At 39.6% G+C, this 12995-nt stretch overlaps 1 protein-coding gene across 1 annotated transcript in view; it reads left to right on the forward strand.

Moving 5' to 3' along the window:
• Window positions 1-12995, forward strand: part of akap1b (A kinase (PRKA) anchor protein 1b) — a 56434-nt gene that overhangs the window by 42911 nt on the left and 528 nt on the right. The window lies entirely within an intron of this gene.

Genomic DNA, 12995 nt, shown 5'->3' on the forward strand with positions numbered 1-12995 from the left:
CTTCACTGTAACGTTCCTCATCTACGAATCTTTCATCCTCGCTCAAATTAATGGGGTAATCGTCACTTTCTCGGTCCGAATCTCTCTCGCTCCATTGTAAACAATGGGGAATTGTGAGGAATACTAGCTCCTGTGACGTCACGCTACGTCCGGTACAGGCAAGGCTTTTTTTTATCTGCGAGCAAAAGTTGCGAACTTTATCGTCGATTTTCTCTACTAAATCCTTTCAGCAAAAATATGGCAATATCGCGAAATGATCAAGTATGACACATAGAATGGATCTGCTATTCCCGTTTGAATAAAAAAAATTCATTTCAGTAGGCCTTTAATCTTGTTTTTTTTTCTAATATTTCCGCGATCGACTCGTCGGAGATTGACTTGTTGGTGACACCCGATCTAGTTTATTAATACTATTGAGGATATTTTGTTGATGCTAATAAATGGCACCAAAGACGCTACAATGTGTTCATCTGTGTCAAAGCACACGGCTTTCCTGCACAACAATGAGCATTTAGTTTGTTCTGAAAATAAATGGACAATGAAAATAGGGTGGATTAGACCAACAATCACAAAATGTATTACTAGGACTTAACATGACATTAGTTTATTTGCACAACCAGGTCTTCAAACTTATATTTAGGCATAGCAACCACAAAAGAACACAAACTAATGCGATCTCTTGTCCTTTTCTCACATTTAATTCTGCTATCAAACACTAACAATATAGTGGATAATAAACTTGATTGCATCACAGAAAGTTTCTCAAAGAAATCAAATGTTCAAAACTTTTACAAAGTGATCGCTGCAAACACGAGCATGGTCCGATTGTATTCCACATGATGATGAAAGTGATATTTTAAGAGCCATCTCCTTAGACACACTTTATATTTTTAATATTGCTATTTAAAGGCCTACTGAAACCCACTACTACCGACCACGCAGTCTGATAGTTTATATATCAATGATGAAATCTTAACATAACACATGCCAATACGCCCGGGTTAACTTATAAAGTGACATTTTAAATTTGCCGCTAAACTTCCGGTTCGAAACGCCTCTGAGGATGCCGTATGCGCGTGACGTAACCCGGGGAACACGGATATGCCTTCCACATTGAAGCCAATACGAAAAAGCTCTGTTTTCATTTCATAATTCCACAGTATTCTGGACATCTGTGTTCGTGAATCTGTTGCAATCATGTTCATTGCATTATGGAGAAGGAAGCTGAGCAAGCAAAGAAGAAAGTTGTCGGTGCGAAATGGACGTATTTTTCGAACGTAGTCAGCAACAACAGTACACAGCCGGCGCTTCTTTGTTTACATTCCCGGAAGATGCAGTCAAGATGGAAGAACTCGGATAACAGAGACTCTAACCAGGAGGACTTTTGACTTCGATACACAGACGCCTGTAGAGAACTGGGACAACACAGACTCTTACCAGGATTACTTTGATTTGGATGACAAAGACGCAGACGTGCTACTGTGAGTATGCAGCTTTGGCTTCTAAACATTTGATCGCTTGACCGTATGTGCGCAACTTTTTTTTGCGTATGTACGTAACTTTTTTAAAATATATAAGCTTTATGAACCTTGGGTTAGGTGAACGGTCTTTTGGGCTGAGTGATTGTGTGTGTTGATCAGGTGTTTGAATTGTATTGGCGTGTTCTATGGAGCTAGGAGCTAGCATAGGAGCTAGGAGCTAGCATAACAAACACGCAGGTGTTTTTATGCAGGATTAATTTGTGGCATATTAAATATAAGCCTGGTTGTGTTGTGGCTAATAGAGTATATATATGTCTTGTGTTTATTTACTGTTGTAGTCATTCCCAGCTGAATATCAGGTACCGTGAGTATGCAGCCTTGGCTGCTAAACATTTGATAGCTTGACCGTATGTGCGCGTCACGTACGTAACTTTTTAAAAATATATAAGCTTTATTAACCTTGGGTTAGGTGAACGGTCTTTTGGGCTGAGTGATTGTGTGTGTTGATCAGGTGTTTGAGTTGTATTGGCGTGTTCTATGGAGCTAGGAGCTAGCAGAGGAGCTAGGAGCTAGCATAACAAACACGCAGGTGTTTTTATGCAGGATTAATTTGTGGCATATTAAATATAAGCCTGGTTGTGTTGTGGCTAATAGAGTATATATATGTCTTGTGTTTATTTACTGTTGTAGTCATTCCCAGCTGAATATCAGGTCACCCCCGGCTCTCACGGCATCTTCCCTATCTGAATAGCTTCAACTCCCCACTAGTCCTTCACTTGCACTTTACTCATCCACAAATCTTTCATCCTCGCTCAAATTAATGGGGAAATTGTCGCTTTCTCGGTCCGAATCTCTCTCACTTCATGCGGCCATCATTGTAAACAATAGGGAACTTTGCGTATATGTTCAACTGACTACGTCACGCTACTTCCGGTAGGGGCAAGCCTTTTTTTTTATCAGATACCAAAAGTTGCAATCTTTATCGTCGTTGTTCTATACTAAATCCTTTCAGCAAAAATATGGCAATATCGCGAAATGATCAAGTATGACACATTGAATAGATCTGATATCCCCGTTTAAATAAAAAAAATTCATTTCAGTAGGCCTTTAAATGTATTATTTTACTTGTTGTGGTTTATTTGTTACTAATTTATCCGTTTTTGTAACTATATTTAAAGTTGTTTTGGTGGTACAATACTCGTTTTCAGATTTAATGAATAATCGTGTAATTAATCGTGTTAGTAATATTATATAATTTTTGCCATAATCATCCAGCCCTACAAGGAAGTGTTTTACATGTGAAGAAAATCAACGTTTTATTATATATCATAGGTCAAAACGGTCTTCATATTGTATTTAGATAATCAGAAGGTATTACTTTAGATTTAAAACATTTAAGAAAATATGTTGTCCTCTTTTATATAATATCAATCAATCAATTTATTTATATAGCCCTTAATCACAAGTGTCTCAAAGGGCTGCACAAGCCACAACGCCATCCTCGGCTCAGATCCCACATCAGGGCAAGAAAAAAACTAAACCCAATGGGCGACCGGTGCAGTGGATACGGTTAATAATGTGAGTCCAGTCCATAGTGGGGCCAGCAGGGGATCATCTTGAATGGAGACAAGTCAGCAGCGCAGAGACGTCACCGCCTAATGCAGTGGTGTCAAACTCAAATACAGAGTGGGCCAAAATGTAAAACTGAACAAAGCTGCGGGCCAAGGTTGAACAAATTAACCTTTTAATAGGGACCCAAACAAGTTTTGCATTGAATATTGAACAAACAAGGCTTATAACTTTATAGTGACATGCAAAATAGAGTTTCAAATAATAATTAAAAAATATCAATGGCATATCAAATACAATTTAAATAAAAATGTAATGCCTCTTTTCTATTTGCAGCCTTCTGAGTTAAATATCAACATTAACTTTTTCCACAGGCTAATAAATTAGAAAATAAAATAACTATGAATAAACCAACCATTCAGGACTTTAAACTGCTCAGTTTGCAACACACTGATCTAATCTGATGTGCCCAAGCCAGATACCTGCCATCTTTTCTTGGATGCTAGTTCATTAATGTCGGGGCTCAGGCTTTGAGTTGAGGCATCCTTCATTATCGAACAAAGTTGTTCATCAGTCATTATATCTCGTCCACCCGGACCGCAGTCTTGGGGGCGTGCTTTAAAGGCACTGCGTTTATCGTCCTCCACGAGCTGTCGTCACGTCTGCTTTTCATCCATTTCAACAACGTGCCGGCCCGATCACAAAATATGTGCGACTTTAGCACGCACACACAAGCACCACCAAACCCCCCCCTCCCTCCGTGCGTCGGTTGAGGTGGGCGGGGTTGGGGGTGTATATTGCAGCCCGGAAGAGTTAGGGCTGCATGGGATTCTGGGTATTTGTTTTGTTGTTTGTTGTGTTATGGTGCGGATGTTCTCCCGAAATGCGTTTGTCATTCTTGTTTGGTGTGGATTCACAGTGTGGCGCATTTTTCTAACAGTGTTAAAGTTATTTATTCGAGCACCGTCAGTGTAACCTGTATCGCTGTTGGCCAAGTATGCTTTGCATTCACGTGTATGTGCGCGCTGAAGCCGCACATATTATGTGACTGGGCCAGCATTGGCAAGACTGGGTGAAAAGCGGACGTGACGATTTTTGGGAGGTGCACCAAAATTTGAGAGTCTCGGGAGGGTTGGCAAGTATGAGAATTAGAGGTGAATGCAGCTGAATATAATCGGCGGGCCAGCTCTAGTGTTAATTTGATATTGCCTCAAGGGCCAAGTGAAATTACACGGCGGGTCAAATTTGGCCCGCGGGCCAGAGTTTGACACCCACGGCCTAATGCATAAGAAGTGGTCCACCTACTTTCACCAGCTAGTGCCTCAACTGTGGTCAACTGATAACCTCCCCATGCAGGAGAGGGGTGCAGAGCAGAAAAGAAAAGATGGCAGATCAACTGGTCTAAAAAGGGGGTCTATTTAAAGGCTGTAATATACAAATGAGTTTTAAGATAGGACTTAAATGCTTCTACTGAGGTAGCATCTCTAACTGGAGGGCATTCCAAAGTACTGGAGCCCTAATAGAAAACGCTCTAAGCCTGCAGACTTTTTTGGGGCTCTGGGAGTCACTAATAAGCCAGAGTTCTTAAAACGCAGATTTCTGGCCGGAACATATGGTACAATACAATCGGCAAGATAGGACGGAGCTAGACCCTTTCAGTGTTTCCCATAAACTGCCAAGATACCTGTGGCGGTGGGGGCGTGGCTATGGGCGTGCTCACCATGACATCATCTAGTATTTTGCATAATTTACTACAATATGATTTTCTCTAAAAAGGCTCAAAAAATGTATACTTGCTAATTAATAACAGTTTTGTTTTAAACGTCCATCCATCCATTTTACAATATAATTACAACACTTTATGTACATATTTATATACAGATTTGAACAATAAGTTATTCACTGAAAAATATTTATTAATTGTGGTTCTTACAAAAAATATATCTTATAAAATATAAAAGCTAAAATGTCTCTTAAAGCTCTGCCCCTTTAATTAGTGCATACTAAATAATTTAACCTTAGCCTACTACTACAACCATATTATTTACCAGCAACATAAAGTGAAACAGAGGCAGAGGTGTCCTGCCACAGTCAGTAACAAATAAACAGAAAAAGTAGTGGTCAAATACAAATAAGGCAACAAGAGAAGTATCCTACACTTCTTTTGTAAAGTAAATCTGAACAGCCTATATGGGCATCTACATCAACTATATGATTTGCCTGAGAAGCTGGACAGGACAAAAAAAAAAAAAAAAATTTATTTTTTTTAATTTTTATTTTTATTTGTGGCGGACGTAATTCTTTCGTCGCCGGCCGCCACAAATAAATGAATGTGTGGGAAACACTGCCTTTAGTATTTTATACGTGAGTAGTAAAACCTTAAAGTTGCATCTTGAGTGCACAGGAAGCCAGTCCATGTGAGCCAGTATAGGTGTAATATGACCAAACTTGCTAGTTCTTGTCAAAAGTCTAGCAGCCGCATTTTGTACCAACTGTAATCTTTTAATGCTAGACATAGGGAGACCCGAAAATAATACGTTACAGTAATCGAGATGAGACGTAATGAACGCAAGAATAATGATCTTAACGTTGGTGGTGGAAAAAGTAAAACGAATTTTAGCGATATTAGGGAGATGAAGGAAGGCTGTTTTAGTAAAACTCTTAATGTGGGACTCAAATGAGAGAGTTTGGTCGAAGATAATACAGAGATTCTGTACCGAGTCGCTTTGTGTAATTGTGTAGTTGTAAAATGTTAAGGTGGTTTTATTAAACAAGTGTCGGTGTCTAGCAGGACCGATAATCAGCATTTCTGTTTTCTTAGCGTTGAGTTGCAAAAAGTTAGTGAACATCCATTGTTTGATTTAATTTAGACATGCCTCCAGATGACTACAATCTGGCATGTTGGTCAGCTTTAGGGGCATGTAGAGTTGGGTGTCATCAGAATAACAGTGAAAGCTAACACCGTATTTGCGTATGATGTCACCTAGCAGCAGCATGTAGATGCTGAAGAGTGCACGGCCAAGAACCGAACCCTGTGAAACTCTGCAAGTTACCTTAATATGTTAAGGTTAAGGTGACCCTTAAGAGTATGCTCTTAAGGGTCACAGTGTTATGGGAAACACACTGCATCCTGTCAGTAAGATAGGAGTTAAACCAAGAAAAGGCTAAGTCTGACATACCAATACGTGTTTTGATAAGTTCTAATAAAATGTTATGATCGACGTATCAAAAGCAGCGATAAGATCAAGTAGCAGAAACATGGATGACTCATCAGCATCCATAGTTAGCAATAGATCATTAGTCATTTTTGCAAGGGCTGTGTATGTAGAGTGATTTGCCCTGAAACCAGACTGAAAGGGTTCACAGAGATTGTTGGACGCCAAGTGTTCATTTAGCTGCTCTGCAACAATTTTTTCTAGGATTTTCGAGATAAAGGGTAGGTGGGACACTGGCCGGTATTGGGGGCCAGGATTGAGGTTAGGTCTTTTGAGCAGAGGATGAATAACCGCTTTTTTGAATGCTAGGATAACAGTGCCAGAAGAAAGTGATAAGTTTATAATATTTAGGACTGATGGTCCTAATATTAGAAATAATAATACCTGGGATTTATATAGCGCTTTTCTAAGTACCCAAAGTCTCTTTACATGTTAAAAACCCATCATTCAATCACACCTGGTGGTGGTAAGCTACTTTCGTAGCCACAGCTGCCCTGGGGTAGACTGACGGAAGCGTGGCTGCCAATTTGCGCCTACGGCCCCTCCGACCACCACCTATCATTCTAGAGTGTGAGCGGCACCGGTGAATGAAACACATTGATAAGTTTACCAGGAAGTGGGTCAAGTAAACATGTTTGTTTTGTGCCATTTACACGTTGCAGGAGTTCAAAAAGAGAGGTTATTTTGGAGCTCAATATCCGTCGTACGTACATTCGTATCTGCGCTAATAGAACCCAATTGAAGCTGGCACGCACTACCTAATCTTCTTTTATAATGGGTGCAATTTTCTTAGGAAAGACTTGCATAAAGTCTTCAGCCGAGTGGGTGGAGCTACTGGGAGAAGTTCCTTGTTGGGTTAGCGACGCTACTGTATTAAACAAATATTTAGGATCGTTTTTATTGAGGCGGATGAGATTTGGGTAGTAATTACTTTTAGCTGTGGTAAGAGCGTATTCATAAGTTATTAGACTATCACTCCATGCTTGATGGAAAACCAAGTTTAGTCGGACGCCATTTGCATTATAGCTTTCTACACGATAGTTTAAGAACTCTGGTTTCTTCTGTAAACCAGGGTGTTCAAGCTTTCGCGGTGCTATACTATTAATGGCGTTGCGCAGGGCATTGTTAAAGTTTAGTGAGGTTATCAAAAAAGACAGCAACATTTGGGAATGGTGCCAATAATAAGAGCAATAGGCCAGCAAGAGTTGTAGTTTTGGCAGCATTAATGTGGCGGCTGCTAAAGCATTTATTAGGTTGTTGACAAAATAAGGTAGTGATCGGACATTACTTTAGTGCAGGGGTCACCAACGCGGTGCCCGCGGGCACCAGGTAGCCCGTAAGGACCAGATGAGTAGCCCGCTGGCCTGTTCTAAAAATAGCTCAAATAGCAGCACTTACCAGTGAGCTGCCTCTATTTTTAAAATTTTATTTATTTACTAGCAAGCTGGTCTCGCTTTGCCCGACATTTTTAATTGTAAGAGAGACAAAACTCAAATAGAATACGAAAATCCAAGAAAATATTTTAAAGGCTTGGTCTTCACTTGTTTAAACAAATTCATTATTTTTTTACTTTGCTTCTTATAACTTTCAGAATGACAATTTTAGAGAAAAAAATACAACCTTAAAAATGATTTTAGGATTTTTAAACACATATACCTTTTTTACCTTTTAAATTCCTTCCTCTTCTTTCCTGACAATTTAAATCAATGTTCAAGTAAATGTATTGTTTTTTATTGTAAAGAATAAAAAATACATTTTAACTTAATTCTTCATTTTAGCTTCTGTTTTTTCGACGAAGAATATTTGTGAAATATTTCTTCAAATTTATTGTGATTAAAATTCAAAAAAATTATTCTGGCAAATCTAGAAAATCTGTAGAATCAAATTTAAATCTTATTTCAAAGTCTTTTGAATTTCTTTTAAAAATTTTTGTTCTGGAAAATCTAGAAGAAATAATGATTTGTCTTTGTTAGAAATATAGCTTGGTCCAATTTGTTATATATTCTAACAAAGTGCAGATTGGATTTTAACCTATTTAAAACATGTCATCAAAATTCTAAAATTAATCTTAATCAGGAAAAATTACTAATGATGTTCCATAAATTCTTTTTTTAATTTTTTCAAAAAGATTCGAATTAGCTAGTTTTTCTCTTCTTTTTTTCGGTTGAATTTTGAATTTTAACGAGTCAAAATTGAAGATAAACTATGTTTCTAAATTTAATTGTCATTTTTTTCGTGTTTTTTCCTCTTTTAAACCATTCAATTAAGTGTAAATATCATTAATTATTAATAATAACAGAGTTAAAGGGAAATTGAGCAAATTGGCTATTTCTGGCAATTTATTTAAGTGTGTATCAAACTGGTAGCCCTTCGCATTAATCAGTACCCAAGAAGTAGCTCTTGCTTTCAAAAAGGTTGGTGACCCCTGCTTTAGTGTATGGGAGTACCATAACTCTGGAGGTGGTGACACCCTGGACAAGTACTAGATGAATTGTATTACTGTTGCGATGCGTTAGTTCATTTATTTGTGCAAGACCACAGCTATCGCAATGGGTACTCAGCAACATTTAGACTTTCTCGAAGAAAAAATGCCCTTTGTGTTTTTGACTGTACGAATCGTACAAATCGGCGAAAGGATAAACCTTTCATCAGGGTTCCTCGAGATGTAATTTAAAAAGGGCAGAAGAGTGCAAGATTTTACGAAACGATGAGAAACGCATGCAGGTCACACTCCAGTCCATGGGAGCAGAGTTTAAAGAATTTGTGAGTTTGCGGTGATCACTTCGTTAAAGGTTTGTTTGATATACTGAATGTTTATTTCCCATTTAAGTATTATCTTGATATTATTTATATCTTAAACACGTTTGCTACGAGTGTTTCGAAAAGCACCAGCGTGTCTAAATAAAAGAGAGCAAATGTGAGCAAAACCTAAAAGAGTTTTAAGCTTTTGCCAAAAGCAGCAATACTATATGAAGCTTCCAGCACATACGCAATGTTGACATCTATAGTAATATTTTGATAAATATGGGGAAAAATGTGTCTTTGAATGTTCTCAATCATCCCGGTCATTTGTAATCTCAGGGCATTCAATCGATCTCAGCTGGAATGGTTGGTTTGTCTTAGAAGACGTTTCGCCTCTTCATCAGTTCATGCTCATAGACTTGGATTGGTCAGATCTAGCCTAGCGGCTAGTGCCAAAACCCCAAATATTTATAGCCCATAAACTAGGATGGTGCGCCTTGGCAAGGATGGCTTTGCCCTCTCGTAATGAGAAAAACTGTTGAAATGCAAACAAACAATCCTACTGTCAAAGCTGACAACCATGTCTTTGTCAGGAAAACGTTCCCATGAATTGAAAGTATGTAGCGTTAAGGAAAAGTTCCAGCAAAAGGCAAATCTGTTCTGGCTTCAGTGTGGATCTATCCTGTAAGGTGTGATGCCCTAGTAGATGTTGTCTCTTAGTCTGCACTGCATCCTGGGTTGGAATACAGGTGAACAGGGAGGTGATGCAAAATGAAACTATTTTTTTCCCAGTTTTAGATCTCAGATCTTCGATACAAAATCAAGTGGAAAAACATTCTACAAACCCTGTTTCCATATGAGTTGGTAAATTGTGTTAGATGTAAATATAAACGGAATACAAAGATTTGCAAATCATTTTCAACCCATATTCAGTTGAATATGCTACAAAGACAACATATTTGATGTTCAAACTGATAAACTTTTTTTTTTTGCAAATCAACTTTAGAATTTGATGCCAGCAACACGTGACAAAGAAGTTGGGAGAGGTGGCAATAAATATTGATAAAGTTGAGAAATGCTCATCAAACACTTATTTGGAACATCCCACAGGTGAACAGGCAAATTGGGAACAGGTGGGTGCCATGATTGGGTATAAAAGTAGATTCCATGAAATGCTCAGTCATTCACAAACAAGGATGGAGCGAGGGTCACCACTTTGTCAACAAATGCGTGAGCAAATTGTTGAACAGTTTAAGAAAAACCTTTATCAACCAGCTATTGCAAGGAATTTAGGGATTTCACCATCTACGGTCTGTAATATCAAAGGGTTCAGAGAATCTGGAGAAATCACTGCACGTAAGCAGCTAAGCCCGTGACCTTCGATCCCTCAGGCTGTACTGCATCAACGAGCGACATCCGTGTGTAAAGGATATCACCACATGGGCTCAGGAACACTTCAGAAACCCACTGTCAGTAACTACAGTTGGTCGCTACATCTGTAAGTGCAAGTTAAAACTCTCCTATGCAAGGCGAAAACCGTTAATCAACAACTCCCAGAAACGCTGTCTGCTTCGCTGGGCCTGAGCTCATCTAAGATGGACTGATACAAAGTGGAAAAGTGTTCTGTGGTCTGACGAGTCCACATTTCAAATTATTTTTGGAAACTGTGGACGTCGTGTCCTCCGGACCAAAGAGGAAAAGAACCATCCGGATTGTTATATGTGCAATGTTGAAAAGCCAGCATCTGTGATGGTATGGGGGTGTATTAGTGCCCAAGACATGGGTAACTTACACATCTGTGAAGGAGCAACAAATGTTGCCATCCATCCGTTACCAGACGCCCCTGCTTATTTCAACAAGACAATGCCAAGCCATGTGTTAGATCAACGTGGCTTCATAGTAAAAGAGTGCGGGTACTAGACTGGCCTGCCTGTAGTCCAGACCTGTCTCCCATTGAAAATGTGTGGCGCATTATGAAGCCTAAAATACCACAACAGAGACCCCCGGACTGTTGAACAACTTAAGCTGTACATCAACCAAGAATGAGAAAGAATTCCACCTGAGAAGCTTAAAAAATGTCTCCTCAGTTCCCAAACGTTTACTGAGTATTGTTAAAAGGAAAGGCCATGTAACACAGTGGTGAACATTCCCTTTCCCAAGTACTTTGGCACGTGTTGCAGCCATGAAATTCTAAGTTAATTATTTGCAAAAAAAAAATAAAGTTTGAGTTTGAACATCAAATATCTTGTCTTTGTAGTGCATTCAATTGAATATGGGTTGAAAAGGATTTGCAAATCATTGTATTCCGTTTATATTTATAACACAATTTCCCAACTCATATGGAAACGGAGTTTGTACTTGTAAATGGTGTGTTCAACAGCAACAAACATGGCAGCTTAGACGCAAAGTTAAATCACGAAATGCAACCTTACCCGAGCCATAGTTAAATATTTTATTTATCTGCTTTTTGCAGGAAGATTTAAGCCTCTTGTACTCAGTTTGTGTGCTGCTTGCTGTACAAGAGCCATCTTAGCTTGGTTGAACACCACTGGTTTTCACTTCCCGGAAGAAGTAACTTGTCGGAATACAAGCAATCTCGTGTATCGCAATTCGCCCAGCCCTGCGCCATACATAAACATGACAAATCCACAATTTCAACACCCCCATACACCACAGTGGCTTCTGCAGTGCTCCACCCCATCACCTGTTTGGGCGGGTGGCCGCAAGGCCAGAGACAAGAACAGACCCAGCAAAGCGACCAAGAGAGCCCACTAGCTCTCTGCCAATGTCCGGTCTGCATGGATGACCGAGAATCTGTCCAGGAAGACGGAAGCGGCTGACACCTGGTCATTCATCCAGGGCTCGTGAAGGTCGTTCATCCCGACACGCAACGCTAGCTCCGTAGCCCCGTCTTTCTCCACGTCTCCTCCGGTCACTCCATGCGGACTCTGGTGTGGCAGAGAGCAGCTGATCTCCAGTGCAAACTTGGCCATAGCTAAAAGTCTCCCCTGAGGTGGGTCCAAAATGTTCACAAAAAAGATCAGCAAAAGCCAGGAAAGTGCCACACCTTTGTTGCGCAGTCCCAAATCAAAGGCAAAAAACGCATGAAAACAAGAGAGTATGTAGTAATTAACTGCTTAGCACTGGGGTGACCTTGGGGCCATTTTTGGCCAATACCTTACTTTTTATTAGCACTTGACGTGGTCTTAAACTTACAATAAATATTAGTGAAATCAGTAAATATTACTGATGGGTAAATTATCTGTTTGTGTGCCACACTTAAAACATATCCATGGAGCACAATAGTTCAATATGTCTTGGGGATGCTTATTAGGGTCGCGTGTAAGCTGGCGCTTATCCCAGCTTTTTTCAAGCTAGAGGTGTACACCCAATACTGGGTGCCAGCCAATTGCAGGGCACACGCAACCATTCACACTCACATTCATACCTATTGAAAATATAGTCTTCATTTAACCGAACATGCATATTTTGGGAATGTGATCGGAAACCAGAGAACCTGGAAGAAACCCACGCAAACACGGAGAGAACATGTAAACCAACTCCACCCAGATCTCCAGACTGCTACATGCTAAACACTAGGCCACATTGCATTAGCAAATGCAATTGCTTTTCCCCTTTTTAAAGGAAGAAATTAAATTGCCCAAAATATGACTAAAGTTTTGCAATACTGCTATTGCTGGTTTTCATATGAATTTTAAATACCGATAACAAATAGCAAGTGTACTGAAGAGCATTTTGCTTTCCACTGTTTCTGCCAAGGAGGGCAGTCCAGGTTGGTGGATCTTCCAAAACAGCTGCCGCTTGAAACACTCCGCCAAATGCAATTTGTATGACCTATTTTCTCTCATTTTGTTCTTTTTCGAATTGATTCACACTCTGGCTGCTGTTAGCTACTCTGCTACAGTGTGTTGCAGCCGCTGCATCTGTTATGCAAAATACATGTATCTATGGCTCGTGCTCGTATCGG

This window comes from Entelurus aequoreus, linkage group LG13, assembly GCF_033978785.1.
Source record: "Entelurus aequoreus isolate RoL-2023_Sb linkage group LG13, RoL_Eaeq_v1.1, whole genome shotgun sequence".
Taxonomy (NCBI): Eukaryota; Metazoa; Chordata; class Actinopteri; order Syngnathiformes; family Syngnathidae; genus Entelurus; species Entelurus aequoreus.